The sequence below is a fragment of the Pituophis catenifer genome, unplaced genomic scaffold (assembly GCF_029215685.1).
Source record: "Pituophis catenifer annectens isolate HBS135680 unplaced genomic scaffold, rPitCat1.0.hap2 SCAF_2, whole genome shotgun sequence".
NCBI lineage: Eukaryota > Metazoa > Chordata > Lepidosauria > Squamata > Colubridae > Pituophis > Pituophis catenifer.
In genome coordinates, this window is record NW_027256882.1 from 166,468,233 (window position 1) to 166,484,533 (window position 16,301).

The following is a 16,301-nucleotide window of genomic DNA, read 5'->3' on the forward strand; positions in this document are numbered from 1 at the left end:
TTTATTTTTATCATTCACTACCTTGAATCATTGTTACAATGGTTGCTATATAAATTATTGAAAATAAGCTATCAAAGATAGATAATTTTTCAGTTTGAAAACGAGCTCCATTGCTGAGCAATATGAATGCATTGCAGGGCTGGGTATTTTAATAATGATAATGTATTTCCCTTGCGTAAAAAAAAATATGGGCCACTGCTTTTAGGAAGCCGCGGTTTAATGAACCTGCTGTATGGTGATGGTTGACTAATAGCGTTAGTGAGGATTGGAACGCGAGTGTCTATATTGAAGAAATAGAACATGATGCAGTAGCAGCACTATTTGAAAGCAAGAGAGTCTGCAGAATACTTTCCATCACTGTCTGTGGGAGAGAAGTTGAGGGGAGGGGGGATTTCAGTACCAAGGATATCAGTCAAGATCTGTCTTAAAGGGAAAAATCTTCAGTTGGCTTCAAAACATTCACAGATTAATAAGGTTATTCATATAATTTTCATGAGGCAAGGCCAATTAGAAGCTGCAGTCGTTAGTGGAAGTGGATATGTTACTCTTACCTTTTCTTGTGAAATAGCTTCACTGAAATGAGAAGGAGAGTATTTTCCTATTCTTAAAGAAATGGAGAAACCCGGGATTTGTTGAGATGACCAACCTGCTTGGGGCCATGTGTGGTTCGTGTTGCTTATAAAGAACTTGCTGTTCTAAGAACTATTTAGCCTCTTCAATAAAATAGACAGGATAGGAAAGGAATTTAGCAGTCACCTAGAAAATGTATTGGTTGCCCTAAAGTGCTACCAGAAGCCTTCCCCAATCTAGTGGCATTCAGATGTTCTAAACTTTAACTCCTAGGATTTATTATTATTATTATTATTATTATTATTATTATTATTATTATTATTATTATTTGCCAGTATAGGTAATTTTTGAGCTCCAGGCTCAGCAGCAGAACCAAATCTTTAGGAAGAGAAAGCCAGTAGCAAGTCTAATCTCTGGGGGAATCATGTTGCAGAGCAAGGGTGGGGAACTATGGCCCGTTTATGACTTGTGGACTTCAACTCCCAGAATTCTAGGAATTGAAGTCCACAAGTCTTAAAAGGGGCCATGATTCCCCACCTGTGTTGCAGAGGGTGGGCATCACAAAAGAAAAGATTCTCCTCGGGGGACCTGCCAGATGATACTTCCTAATGGTTAGGATCCAGAGCATGTGTGTCCTACTGGATCTCACAGGATAGGTATGTATAATTGGGGAGAGACACTCCCCCAAGTAATCCAGTCCTTCCCATGAAAGACTTTATAGATTACGTATTACCAACACCTTGAATTGAACTGAACTGAAAGGCTTACAGGCAACCAATGCAGCTGGTGGAGCAGAGGTTGTCACATGCACCAGATAAAAGATGTCTATAACTGACCACATTACTTCATTGCAGTTCTTTTCTTTTTTTTTCTTTATCATTCTACTGTCAACTAATTGATTTTTTTTCTTTTTAAATCCTTGAAACTATGGATTGACTGTTTGAGCTAACTATGACGAAGAGACTTGAGGGTTTGCTGCCAACTACTCTGTTTCCCCGAAAATAAGACCCAACTGGAAAATTAAGTCCTAGCATGATTTTTCAGGATGTTCATAATATAAGCCCTATCCCCAAAATAAGCCCCAGTTAAGATTGTCAGCCAGATGGATGCATTTAGTACTGTATTTTCCCCCAAATAAGATCAAACCAGAAAATAAGCCCTAATGTGTGTCTCGGAGCAAAAATTAATATAAGACCCAGTCTTATTTCCGGGGAAACACGGTAGTAATCATTTGGATTTGTATACCAAGATAAGGAGTGTTGAAGAACTGGAATTTGGGAAAGCAGTTAGTTGTGTGGATTACTGAGAGAGCTGTGAATTATCCTAAGAACATACAGGAAGTCCTCGACTTATGATTTTGAGGCCAAAATTTCTATTGTTAAGCAAGACAAGTGAATTTTGCCTCATTTTACAGCACTTCTTGCCACAATTGTTAAGTGAATCTGGCTTCCCCATTGACTGCTTGTCAGAAGGTCACAAAGATCACATGACCCCACTACACTGCAACTGTCATAAATGTAAACCAATTGCCAAGCAGCCGAATTTTGATCATGTGACCATGGGGATACTGCAGTGGTCATAAATGTGAAAAACACTCTCTAAGTCATTTTTTTCAGTGGCACTGTTACTAAAGGAATGGTTGTAAATCAAGGATTACCTATAATGTGAAGAGAGAAAATAAGGAAAATTGATTTTGGAGGGAGCAGAATCCAGTAGGAAGGGAAGATTTCTTTGCTAGGCAGGCCAAAATATATAAGAGAGGAGTCCTTTTGGTTACATATATTCAACCAGGTCAGATTCAAGGCTTCAGACATTCTAGGTGGACTGGTGGACTATCAACCAACCCATTTAAAAACAAACTAAAAAAGTGTCTGCAGAAGCAGGAATTCTGGCCTTCCCTGCAGCCCAAAGAGGACCAAGGAGCAGAAGAAAAGGTTGGGCACCTGAAGGGCTATCTCTCCAGTCCACATCAGTATGGCTTGCAATTTTTTTTTTTATAAATGTAATATACACACACACAAAAACCCACTCAAAAATTAAAGCTAAAAAAAAAAAATCTAAAAAAACCCATGCACATTGTTGAATGTCTCTCAAAATGCAACATAAGCATTTCAGTAATCACATTTTATTGTAATAATCCATAGGTAATCTATCTCAATAAATAATTTTTGTTTATGTGTTGCTAATAATATCAACTCTCTAAATCATTAAGTAATTGAGGCCATATCTTACATTCTTCAGCCTTGGAAGGTTAGACATATCAACATATTCTAATTTGACTCCATACAGTGTCTCCAGGCAGGGTATTACGGAAAGCATGTTCCTTAAGCATCTTAAGATATCCTCAGCAGAAGAAGGACTCCAAGAAACAGGTTCAGCATGCAGCCATGTGCTTGGGGAATGGTTAGAGAGCTGGCCTTGTACCTGGGCAATGAGGCTGTGTGGATTTGTTAATAATCTGATATATCTAGAGACAAGATTCGGAAAGATTGTTTTATGTGGCAGGCTGCAAGGATTACACTTAAGATATTGGAGGTGAATCCAATGCTCTGTTTAGATATAAAGAACTGAGTTTTGAATAATACATTAATGTTGTATGTTCCTTTTGTACCTCTGGACTTTTAGATTGGGTTCATACATCACATCATGCTAAGCCACACTACAAGTATTTGTTGCTTTAAAACAGTAACCGAGGCTGGATTTTCTGTTGCTAAGCAAATGCAGCCAGCTGGGAAAGGGGTTACTACAATGCCACACAAGCATGGCCAAATAAGCAAGCGTGCAATACAGAGTGTGGGCTTGAGGGTGGTGCTATGGGCGGCTAGATCCCTGGGAGGAAAAAAATGGAGAAAGCAACTTACTAGAGAGATTTGCAACCTTCCCTGTTGACTTCCCCATTGACTTTGCTTGTTGGAAGCCAGCAGAGAAAGTCAAAAGCGACAATCATGTGGCACGAGATGCTGCAACTGTAGTAACTGTGTGGGTTGGTTGCCAAGTATCCAGATTGCAATCATGTGACCCTGAGGATATTGTGATGGCTGGAACTTCCAAGTCCAGTTGTAGGTACTAGTTGTAAGTACTGCTCGTTCAGCATTCTTGCAACTTCAAACCATCACTGAATGAGTGTACTACCTATACAATTGTTGATGTTGGCTTAGTGTGTTATAATATGCTAAGCTGTTGCAGCTGTGAGTCCTGATTTATGACTTGGATGAATCCAGTTAATTAAGCTTTATTTAGGAATCTCTAGTTAAACACCATGGCTTAAAACTAAGCACAGTTTAGTTTAAATTGGGTCTGTATGTCACCTTCCATTCCAAATGAAGCCAGTATCTTGAGCAGAATAATTAATAACGCTATTCTATAAGCAACAGTGTATCCCTATCACAGTAACATTTTTTTTTCTAGTTGAATACTTTTAAAATCACCCAGAAATTAGCTGCCTGGCAACATACAAGTGCAGATATTAAAATGACTTCCATGCCTTCTGACTGTTTCCATTACCTTGCTAAATTTAGATCAAGTAAAGCTTAGGAGCTGAGATCCTCTGGCATTTTAACAGAAGTCAAGAAAGATAATACTGTATCTAGTCTACATAATCACTGGAGAATAAAGTAGCCATTTCTAGTTTTTTCTCAGTTATCCAATTTACTTCATTAAGACATAATTCATCAAGTTCTCAATGCAACATTCATATTGAACTGATTTGATATATATATATATATATATATATATATATATATATATATATATATATATCTCACCTTCTTAAAGAAATCTTGCTTGTCTTCTGGATTTTGCTCTTTAGTTCCTGCCTCCCACATTATCCACATTGTCTGGAAGTTTTAATTCAACATCATTTAGAGGACTGCAGAATTGATATTAACATAGAAATACCTCTTAAGTGCATAAATCAAATGAGGGACTATTCATTTTAATAACATTAAAGTTGCTTCACAAGTTTAAGGAATTTTTAACCATCTATTAACATCTAGTTAAAGCCTTTCTAAAAGTTTTGGCATATTTGTTTGCATATATTTAAAATACTAGCTGGATCCCTGTGCTTTGCTACAAAACTATGTGATCGGGCTTGATAAATCAACACTTGCACCTTGAATCCTCCTCTATCCTATCCCCTTCTCTCCCTCAGCCTTGCCCCACAGAAAAGTCTCCTATCCTATCCCCTTCTCTCCCTCAGGCTTTCTAGCCCCTCCATGAGGCTCGCCCCACAGAAGCCTGTCCTTTGCTATCCCATTCTCTCCAGAGTTATTTTCAAGTTGGGAGGGGGAGTAGAACGTCTAACTAATTAGCATCAGAGTTGTTATAATAATATAGGAAATACTAATGCTCTGATGGTCATTTCGAAAAATCCTTTCTTATTGAGTACCTAGAAGCCAAGAGGAACATACAAATTTCAAGTTTGTAGGCTTTACGGTTCTGGAGATTTCGTGATTAATGCATGAGTGATTTTCGCTTTTAGATAGATAGATAGATGATAGATAGATAGATAGATAGATAGATAGATAGATAGATAGATAGATAGATAGATTTTGGGATTTATAAAGCCCCAGATATTTAATATAATCAATAAGAAATCATGAAATCCATCTCTTTATATAACTGATGTATTACATATAATATGTACACAGAGAGCATATGCACCAAAGACAAATTCCTTGTGTGTCCAATCAAACTTGGGCAATAAAGAATTGTTCTATTCTATTCTATTCTATTCTATTCTATTCTATTCTATTCTATTCTATTCTATTCTATTCTATTCTATTCTATTCATAACTGGTAATGTAATATCCTTAATATCTAAAGATCAGTGCAAAACTTCTTCAACGCATTGGTTTACCTCTCATTGCTTAGGCACCAAAACCTTGCTTTGAGGGTTCTTGAACTCTGATTCTCATTGGGAAACTTTTCGCCTGAAATATTTAGAATGTTACTCAAGCTATTGAATTATTAAGAAGCAGCCTCTGTTCCACAGAACGTTTGCAGTGATGGTTCAGAAATTTACTTCTGATGCCTTTGCCATTTGAAGTAGGAAGATAGTTAGATTACCGTAATTCTTGATCTGCTAAGCAGTGGATGAAATGGCTGGAGCAAAAACGTTGGGCACATTTTAATAATTCTTTCTAGTTACGTAATGCTTTCTTTTGAATGATCAAAATATTAATGGGTAGCAGGTTGGTAATCTCCAGAACAGCCTGATATGGAGAATCAGTTTGAAGCGAAGAAATTATGTCCTAGGTAAAAGGATGGTAAGATTTAAGCTGGAAAATTCATAGCTACATTGCTGAATGTTTGTGAGTTTTGTAAGTACAAGTAGTACTCAACATGATCTTAATTGAGCCTAGAATTACAGTCATAGGTCATGCCGATTGTTAAGCAGGCACCACTACCAGACAAATCATTTCTGATTTTACCACTTTTTTCCATTGGTCGTTATTTACTTTTATTCAATTTCCATAGTTGCCCAACTCAACCAAATGACACTGGGTTGCTATAGAAATGGAATAAAATAGAAATTGAATAAACCAAGAGAACCACTGCGATTGTTAAGTGAATGGTCCTTAAGTGACCATGTCAATTGTTAAGCAAATCCATTGTCTGCAACATGTTTTTTTTTTTTTTTTGCTGGAAACTGGAAGTAAATGCCGTTTCCAGCAAAAACAAAAACAAAAACCTGTACATTGTGATTACGTGACCGCAGGATGCTGCAAATAGCCATAAATGAGAGTCAGTTGCTGAGGGCTGAAAATGCAATCACATAACTATGGCGGGTGGGTGGGGGGCATCAGAACGTCAAATCTGGGTCATAAATAGCCTGGGAGATCTGTCAGAACTTTGAACAGTCGCTAAGCGACCGGCCATAAGTCAAGGTCTAGCTGTATTCTTTATCATGCATTGCTGTGATCTGTAATATGTTTGTCTTATTTATGTATAAAGTGGTTCTGGTTAAACAAAGTATCTAAATTGGAACACATAGATTGTCTTTATTGAACTATTTGAACAACTAATCACTTTCTTTGTTAGGAAAGTCTGAGTTTTAGACATAATTATAAGTGGTGGCATACTTTTTAGCAGTAATTACTTCAATCAGACATTCCCGAACTTTTATTTTTTATTTTATTTTATTTTGAATTTGTATACCGCCCTTCTCCCTGAGGACTCAGGGCGGTGAACAGCCAAGTAAAAACATCAAGTACAAATATTAAAATACAGTTAAAATATACATATATAAATTTGGCCCCATTAATTAAAAACAATAAACAAAACTTGTTGATCATTTGTGCATATTGCATGGAAATTTGGTATGTCCCTTTTAGGAAGTTGCTTCAGCTCATTATTAGTTTTGAGCCATCTAGCTTGCTGCTTGCTTCAAGTCAGTTGGGTCCTTGAGTCAGCCATTCCATAACATGAAATTTATTTTTTTTACCCATTTTGTCATAGATTCATTTGTGTGTTTAGGATCATCATCATACTGCATGACTCACATTCGTTTCAGCTTCAGATTACGGATGGGCACCCTGACATTCTCCTGTAGGATTCGTTGGTGCAATTCAAAATCTATTGTTCCCTCAGTGATGCTGAGCTGACTCACCTCAGAACAGCCCCTAATCATGATACTTCCTCCACTATGCTTAATGGCTTAATAAAGTTCTTTTTTTATAGAATGCCTTGATTAATTTTCTCCGAATATAGCATCTCTCATTAATAGCAGAATGTTCCATCTTTGTCTGAACTTTCCACAGAGCATTATTCCAATCACCTGCTGGATCCTTTAGGTTGTCTTTCCAACCTTGAGACGGATGGTAATATAATTTTGGAGAGCAGAGATTTTCCCTTTGCTTCCACTCCTGTGCACATTTATCTTATTCTGTTTTTTTCCTTATGGGGAATTCATGAACACCACGATTCCAGCAGGGGTGGGTTCTAAATTTTTTTACTACCGGTTCTGTGGGCATGGCTTATTTTGTGGGCGTGGTTTGATGGTCATGTGACAATTCTTTAGGATTTAGCAGAGGTACTGGTCTACCAGGCTTTTAACTGCTTGCAGAGCTGTACTGGTCTACCCATTTGTTCTTGGAGGCACCGGTCTACTCATTTGTTTTTGGAGGCACCAGTCTACCCATTTGTTTTTGAAGGCGCTGGTCTACTTATTTCTTTTTCGAGTGCACTGGTCTACCACCACACTGTCTTTTAACACTGATCAGCTGTAGGGCGGCCCCTTGAAGCCCCGCAGCAAGAGTTTAAACAGTTTTTTTCCTTCTAGCCAATCAGCTGGGACTCGAGAGGCAGCAAATAGATTGGGGGCAGGGCCAAATAAAAGGTAAGAATAACGCGGGGGAGAGCTGGAGGGCCCAGCTCCCGAACAAAGAGAACCGGTTCGGTGACATCATATCGTCACCGCTACCGGCTCAGCCGAACCGGGAGGAACCCACCACTGGATTCCAGCCGCCATAACAATGGTATAAGATCCTTTAGGAATCTCTGGTTTTTGTTGGAAGGCTACTCTTGGGAAAAATAACAATAACATTCATTTTCTCCATTTGGGCACCCTCAGCCTGACCATAAATTGATAAAAAGGCAAAGCCTTTCCAGCTTCATCGGCATTAAAAGCTCTTTTTCTGAAGTTCACAGAGATGTTTTTTAATCAGGGCATGATTCATTTCCATAAATTTGTATTGGGAACAGCAGGCTGTGATGGCAATAACATGAGTGTGAGTGTGTGTGTGTGTGTGTGTTTTAAACAATTGAAGAGCCTCTCAAATTGATACCTGATTATTTTTTTTTTATTTTTTTTTTTTTTTTTTATTAAATTTATATACCGCCCTACTCCCGAAGGACTCAGGGCGGTGAACAGCCATAAAAATAAAACATGGAAATACAAAATTTAAAATAGAGATAAAACAAATTAAATAAATTTGGCTGAACCATATTTAAAACCCCAATAATTTAAAACCAAATTTAAAATTCCCATTTAAAAGCGGAGAAGTTTAGGTCAGGCCGGCTTGCTGGAATAGGAACGTCTTAAGCGTGCGACGGAAGGTACGCAGATCCGGAATCCTCCGTATCTCGGGGGGGAGCTCGTTCCAGATAGTAGGTGCCCCCACAGAGAAGGCTCTCCCCCTGGGGGCCGCCAGTCGACATTGTTTGGCCGACGGCACCCGGAGGAGCCCCTCTCTATGGGAGCGTACTGGTCGGTGGGAGGCTATTGGTGGTAGCAGGCGGTCCCGTAGATAACCAGGTCCTAAGCCATGGAGCGCTCTAAAGGTGATAACCAAAACCTTGAAGCGCACTCGGAAGACCACCGGGAGCCAGTGCAGCTCGCGCAGGAGGGGCGTTACATGGGAGCGCCACGTCGCTCCCATCACCACCCGCGCAGCTGCACTCTGCGCCAGTTGGAGCCTCCGAGTGCTCCTCAAGGGGAGCCCCATGTAGAGAGCGTTACAGTAGTCCAGACGGGAGGTGACGAGGGCATGAGTGACCGTGCGTAACGAGTCCCGATCCAGAAAGGGACGCAACTGGCGGATCAGGCGAACCTGATGAAAAATCCTCCCGGTCACGGCCGTCAAATGCTCTTCTAAAGACAGCCGTGAATCCAGGAGGACACCCAAGTTGCGAGCCCTCTCCGTGGGGGCCAATGCTTCGCCCCCAATAGTCAGCGATGGCACCAGCTGACTATATCGGGACGTCGGAAACCACAGCCACTCGGTCTTGGATGGGTTGAGTCTGAGCCTGTTTCTCCCCATCCAGATCCGTACGGCCTCCAGGCACCGGGACATTACTTCAAGGGCATCGTTGGGGTGGTCTGGGGTGGAGATGTACAGCTGGGTGTCGTCAGCGTACTGATGGTACTCCACCCCGAAACCACGGATGATCTCGCCCAGCGGCTTCACATAAATGTTGAACAAAAGGGGCGAGAGGACCGATCCTTGTGGCACCCCACATATAAGGGGCCTCGGGGTCGACCTCTGCCCCCCTGTCAACACAGACTGCGACCGGTCAGAGAGAAAGGAGGAGAACCACCGCAGTACGGTGCCTCCCACCCCCAACCCTTCCAACCGGTGCAGCATGATACCATGGTCGATGGTATCAAAAGCCGCTGAGAGATCTAATAGGACCAGGACAGAGGAACAACCTCTGTCCCGAGCCCTCCAGAGATCATCCACCAACGCGACCAATGCCGTTTCCGTGCTGTACCCAGGCCTGAAGCCCGACTGGAACGGATCTAGATACGTCGTTTCATCCAGGTACCGGGGAAACTGTCGTGCCACCACACTCTCGACAACCTTCGCAACAAAGCGAAGGTTGGAGACTGGACGATAATTAGCCAATATTGCCGGATCCAGGGAAGGCTTCTTGAGGAGAGGTCTCACCACCGCCTCTTTCAAGGTCCGATTGATTGGAGTATCTCAATATTATGACTCAATTTATTCCCATAAGAGAGCCAGCTCCTTCCTTCCTTCCTCTCTTCCTCTCTTTCTCTTTCTCTTTCTCCCTCCCCTCCCTTTCTCTTTCATGTGCTCAGTGAAAACATGGCACAGTATTTTTTTAGTTGTTTAGTTAATCAGAATTTTTAATATGTGATTGAGTCTTAGCTAAACCACGTATATTTGTAGATCATGAAGCTACAGTATATCTGATAGTTTTAAAGGGTTCCCAAACTTTTCTCTTAAACTTTTATTTTAAAGAAGCCCTGTTTTACTTTTTCCAAAAAAAAAACCGAGGTTTTTAAAACTTTTTTTCCCTGTTAATCATGTTAATGCAATCACTCCTGTGGCTAGAGGCATACAGTGTTCCCAGGTTGAACATTTAATTTAAAGCTTTTTCTGTAATATGAATCCTTCTGGATGCTTGTCTACGAATCAGTTGAAGTATAGATGGATTTCCTAGAAAGTTTTTTTCTCAGTATTGAAGCAAGTAACCTAATGTTCTGTTTTTCTACATTACCTCTTAGGACTGCTTTGGTACAAAGTAATTCCAGGTTGGTACTAGGGCTTACAATGAGTAAGTACAGTACAGATTCCTTCAATATCACTTAATTTGAACTAATATGATCTCTGAATTCTTGCTAGAGGAGTATTTTGGGCAGCAATAAATTGCTCTGGGATTTTTCATAGATTTCTTTATCAGAAGCCACCTTTTTAAAATGTATTTGGAATTTGCATTTGCAAGTTATCTTCTTTTGACTATTCCACTGGCTGTTCAAAGATAAGAGGGATGGGAAAATCCTTCCTTTTTAAACTTGTTTGCAGTTGGGAAATCTGCTGTCTTTAAAATCACCCCTTGTGCTCTCTTTGTGACATGCCTAGGTTGTTTCCATATTGTGGATGGAATAGGGTCCCTTTAGGTTGTCTCCCTGAGTTTGTAAGCAAAATGGTGGTGAGGGCAGTAGCCCTTCCAATCTTATTTTTCACTTTGAGGTTTGGGGATGCATCAGATAAATAAGTGGATCTGTTACTTCATAGGCTGCCTCTGTGTCAGAACACTGGGATTTCCTTCTGTGCCTTTTTTAGTGTGGCTAAGTTTGATGTATCCCTTCAGATATTGCTCAGCTTTCATTTTGCATTGTGAGTGTGTTTTGTATGCACAGCACAGCCTATGACTCATTTATGACTCCCATTAATTTCCTTTCCAGTCAGTGTGGGCACAAGCAGCCCACTTGCTTTGTCAGCTTTAAAAAAAAAAAAAGTTAAAGTTTTAATGTTGGTTTGACGTGCTCTTTTGAAAAGGCTGGCTTTTTTCTGATGTTACTTTCATCAGAAATTATTTAATTGGAGGCATCGTCTTTTCTTTCTTTACTGCTCACATTTTTATTTCACTAACTGCAGTCCTTGAAATGGGGGTGGGGGGTGGGAATAAAAGCCTGTTGTGCAGCTGAAAACTAAAATATACCCCTGCAATTCAACACCTTGTAATTGAAATATAACCATGGATCTCTGCTAAGGTCTTTGAACCATTGTCAGTAGCATATATTTTTCAGGTCCTAAGGCCAAAAATGAGCAAGGTTTCATGTCCTGTTTCGCAAAATTCTTAATTTTATCCAGCAGTTTTTACATCAGCCTTGGAATTATTCTTCAGTTGTCATAGAGATGGTGTGTGTATGTATATAACTATTTTTAATTCATGTATTCTTCCCGCACCACTGCGAGGTGGAACATTTATTTCTTTCATCACCATGCTACAGAAGCAGTATGAGAGGATAAATTGAGATGTTCTAGCTTCCCAATATATAAATAAAACGGCCAGAAACATTAATCTTATTTTTTTTATACCCATATATAATGAGACGATAGACTTGAATGGCAAAGACTGTTCTACAGTTATATGACAAAGGAGTTAATTTCATATTTAGGATATTAATTTGAGAAGCTTAGATGTGGGCATATTCAAACCTGGCAGGAAATGGTATGATTGTCTCGGGATGATTCTAGGAATAGGATGTAAGTTCTCATGAACTTGCTTACTTCTAGAAAATGGAATCAGGAGCGCAAGAGTATCTTTACAGCACTCTTGGGTTTCATTAAGAGGGATATTACTTGGCTTCAGAATAGAAATAATTCTGCCTCAAGAATATTTCTGTACTGTTAGTGGTGAAAAAAGAAGCATGCATATTATATACCAAACACATCAAATTTGTCTACTTATTTCAAAACAAACGCTTAAAAGTTTTACAACCTTTGTAAGCACTATCTAAATGATACGTGGTACATTAGAGACAATATGATGAAAGAAGTTAGATAAAAGAAATATTTTTCTTATATCAGCCTTGTCTAATTGAGTGTCCTTCAGTGTGATATAATATAATGATTTAGGTTATTTTAAATCACTTTTTAAAACAAGTCATAATTCTTTATAAGGACAAGATATAAGTTTTAAAAATGTTCCATGAAACCATCTGCCTCCCCCCTTTTTTTCTTATAGAACATTTTTACATAATTTTGGAAGCAGTATTACTGATTTGGGACATACGGTAGCTAAGGCAGTTGTTGAACCCTGTGTATATTAGTCATTGAAGATCAGTCATGGAAGAAAATTAGCTTATTGAATGGCAAATTTGTATATAACTTCAGTTTATTCATGATTTGATATCTTTGCCCTTACCAATCACAGGCTTAATGTAAGCAGTACAGTTCCTATAATGCATGTCGATTGATTATGGCATATTGTCTTATGATGTCTTATGGTGAAATGCTCTCTAATGATTGGCTGAAATAGGAATATCTATTCTTAGAATAGCTCATAGTTAAACTCTAGTTAAGTCATTTGAGGATTTTTTTTTAGCTCAGCCTTAGGTTTCCAAGATATGCCTATATTGTTTTGTTGATTAAACAGTAATAACTTGTTACATCTAGAGAGAGAGAGAAAAAAATCTTAAACATATTTAATCTTATAATCTGTTTTTCGCACTAGGACATTGGGAGAACTTCGTTTCCTTTCTTGTCTTATTCAGTAAAATGCTGACAATTTTTCTAATACCTGAAATATAATTTTATCACTTACAGTCTGTACTGCAAGTAATCTACCAAACCCTCCACAGTTTTGCACTATTGTTAGGATATATTTATATATTTGACAGTGTTTTTTCCCCAAGAGAACAGAAGAATGTAACAGACTTTGCATACAGATATAAGTTCAAATTCTGTTCATCTATTTATATGGACAACTGTCTTTGAAAAAAAGAGCTTTTTCCAAAATAACCATAATTATGCATCTTGCTAGATATAGAAACTGCAACAACAATTTGCTTGCTATTTCCTTTTGGCTGTGATAGTCTTTGTACTGTTACAGGGACTTGAATTGCATGATTTTATATCCAGGAATGTTATATGCTATCAAAACTATCAATACAGTATCCCCATTAACACATTAAGAATAAAAGCATATTTTTAATTATGTACATGTGCTGATCCATACAATTTTAATCCTGGATTTCAGTTTCTATGAAATCAAACTAAAATCTTTTACAACATGTCTTTTGCTAATCATCTTTTTCTGATATGAGCGATTACCTTGACTTATGAACACAATTGAGCCCAACATTTGTGTCTCTAAGCGAGACATTAAATGAGTTTTGTCCCACTTTACCACCTTTTTTGCCACATTTGTTAACTGCATCACTGCAGGTTGTGGGTTGTTAAATGAATCTGGCTTCCTCCATTGACTTTGTTTGTCAGAAGGTCGTAAAAGGTGATCATGTGACTGCAGGACACTGCAACTGTCAAAAATATGAGCCAGTTGCCCAGCATCTGAATTTTGATCACTTGACCATGGGGATGCTGCAATAGTTGCAAGTGTGAAAAATGGTTATAAGTCACTTTTTTCAGTGTTGTTGTAACTTTGAACAGTCACTAAACAGATGGTTGTAAGTCGAGGGCTCCCTGTATGTATTTCTGTTGCAATTTGTAAACAGCATTGCTGCCTCAAGAATTCTTTAAAAATGCTTAAAAAGCACCAATTACATATCCCACCAGAGAAAATACTTAATTAATTTGAATAATGTATTAGTATAATTTTTCATGGAATTGAACATTTTCTTGGCCTTGAATGCTATAATTTAAATGTACGTGAATATCTGAGGACATGGATGAATTGTCCTCGCTGGCCAGCCTATTAGCAAAGCTTCCTGATGGTTAGGTTTTTTTTTTTTAGCATTATTTGGTTATTCTATGGCTGCTACAAGAATTTGCCGGGTGACACTGCTATAAGGTAAGGGTAAAGATTCCCCTTGCACATATGTGCTAGCCGTTCCTGACTCTAGGGGGCGGTGCTCATCTCTGTTTCTAAGCCGAAGTGCCAGTGCTGTCTAAAGATGTCTCTGTGGTCATGTGGTCGGCATGACTAAGCACCAAAGGCGCATGGAACGCTGTTACCTTCCCACCAAAGGTGGTCCCTATTTTTCTACTTGCATTTTTTATATGCTTTCGAACTGCTAGGTTGGCAAAAGCTGGGACAAGTAACGGGAGCTCACTCCGTTACATGGTGCTAGGGATTTGAACCGCTGAACTGTCAACCTACTGATCGACAAGCTTAGCATCTGAGCCACCATGTCCGTGACATTGATATATGAGTCCCTAAATAGCTAAAATGAATTGTCAGCCACTATTCTTTAGTAAGCAGAGCAGACAAACAGGAACAGAGGAGTTGAGCCAGAGAGTTTAGGGGTGGGGGGGAGAGAATGCAGTTGACCTATGATCCTGCTAAAAGGCTGGATGTTCGTGGAACAGCTGTGGTGACTTGTCAGGTGTGTGTGGTATTGGTCTTCTTACCAGAAGGATTTGCTAATTGGACTTACTTGCAAGTACCAGCCCTTGAAAAAAAATTCAAGGGCTGGGGACTAGCTTTTCTTAAGATTCATCAGGGAAGGTGATGACCATACAATTTTCACACAAAGTTTTCTAGGAAGGCCAGCAAATGAAATCTCTAAGGAGAACAGAGTACAAGAACTTATCCGAGTGCAAATGATAGGACATGTTATTAGAAGAAATGAGTACTTGGGCATCTGTAACAATAACAACAACAAAAAATCAACCCAGGAAGACATTTGAAATTGATTTGAAACTCTTGACATGGAAGGAGTGCTGCTCCAGTCATCTGAGATACCATCCTTTCCAGAACACTGGAAAAGACTTTTAACTCTGCAGAGATCAATAAAGCAGACCCTCTCCACTAAGAAGAGTGGTGGTATTAGAAAGTGGCAGAGGGGCAAGAATAGTTCTGTGTGGATTGGATAAGCTATTATGAGAAGTTTCCTGTCTTTGCATCAGTGTATATCTAGAACATTGTCATGCTTATCGGTTCCTACCTTTTGAAGGAATCATATTGCACAGTTGAAAGCCTATTGCAAATTTTACTACAAAAATATTCCTGATCATTTTAGACAACTGATCTATTTTAAGAATGGATCCATTGAAGAACTTTCAACTCTTCAAGTTTTCTTCATTTTTTTTCTAGCTGATCCGAATCTAGCTTTATATATTTTTTTGACATCTTTACCATCATCCAATCCATTCCCCCGTAGGTTTTAGAATCTCTGCATTTTCCATATAATAGAAAAAAATAGATAAAGCATTATTCTCTGGTGCGCTGCTTAGCGAGTCCAAGCAGTGGATTTAATTTCAACTGATTGGCCAGAGACTGAGTTAAAATTTGCATAAGCCTGCCTCCTTCCTCTGTGGAGCTCCAGTTTGTTAACTCAGTCAGCCAAGACTTGATCTTTTCTTCGCTCCACTGCTTGGACTTTCTAACTGGCTTTTTTTCAGCATTTGTATTTTATCATCTAGTGTGCTTTTCTTCTGAGATTGCGGTGTTGGGGTGCTTACCATTTCCCTTCCCAGTGCCCTGACAGATATAGTGGAATGGTTATCAAACTGATTAATTACAATGTGTGGCAAATAATATTGCTGGAAGATAATGAGCACTTTACATCATTATTAGCAATTGGTCTTTGAGTAATGACCATAATGGAGCTTGCCCATTAGTGTTGCAAATTGTGATGGTCTTTAAGCAAGATACCCATGTGATCACTTTTCTGAACTTTTCCTGATGTGGTTGTTAAATGAAGCATGCAATGCCTCAGATAGGGGAGGCCTGCCTTCTTTGGCCCTCCCAAGTCCTCCCACACTCCCTAAGACACTCTGGGTTCTGATTCCCACTCCTTGGGGTCCTTGCAAGCCTTTGCTTACTTTCTCATGTCCCCAGGTCCCCGCAGCCTTGGG

The 16,301-nt window shown here is 39.2% G+C and overlaps 1 protein-coding gene across 9 annotated transcripts in view; it reads left to right on the forward strand.

Moving 5' to 3' along the window:
* The window catches only part of R3HDM2 (R3H domain containing 2), a 198,240-nt gene that overhangs the window by 28,722 nt on the left and 153,217 nt on the right, over positions 1-16,301 (forward strand). The window contains exon 2 of one of the 9 annotated variants that reach the window (XM_070937993.1): positions 10,541-10,567. The exons of the other annotated variants lie outside the window; for them this stretch is intronic. The gene's annotated coding sequence lies outside the window, so the exon portion shown is untranslated. The remainder of the gene's footprint in view (positions 1-10,540; positions 10,568-16,301) is intronic. 9 annotated transcript variants of the gene reach the window in all.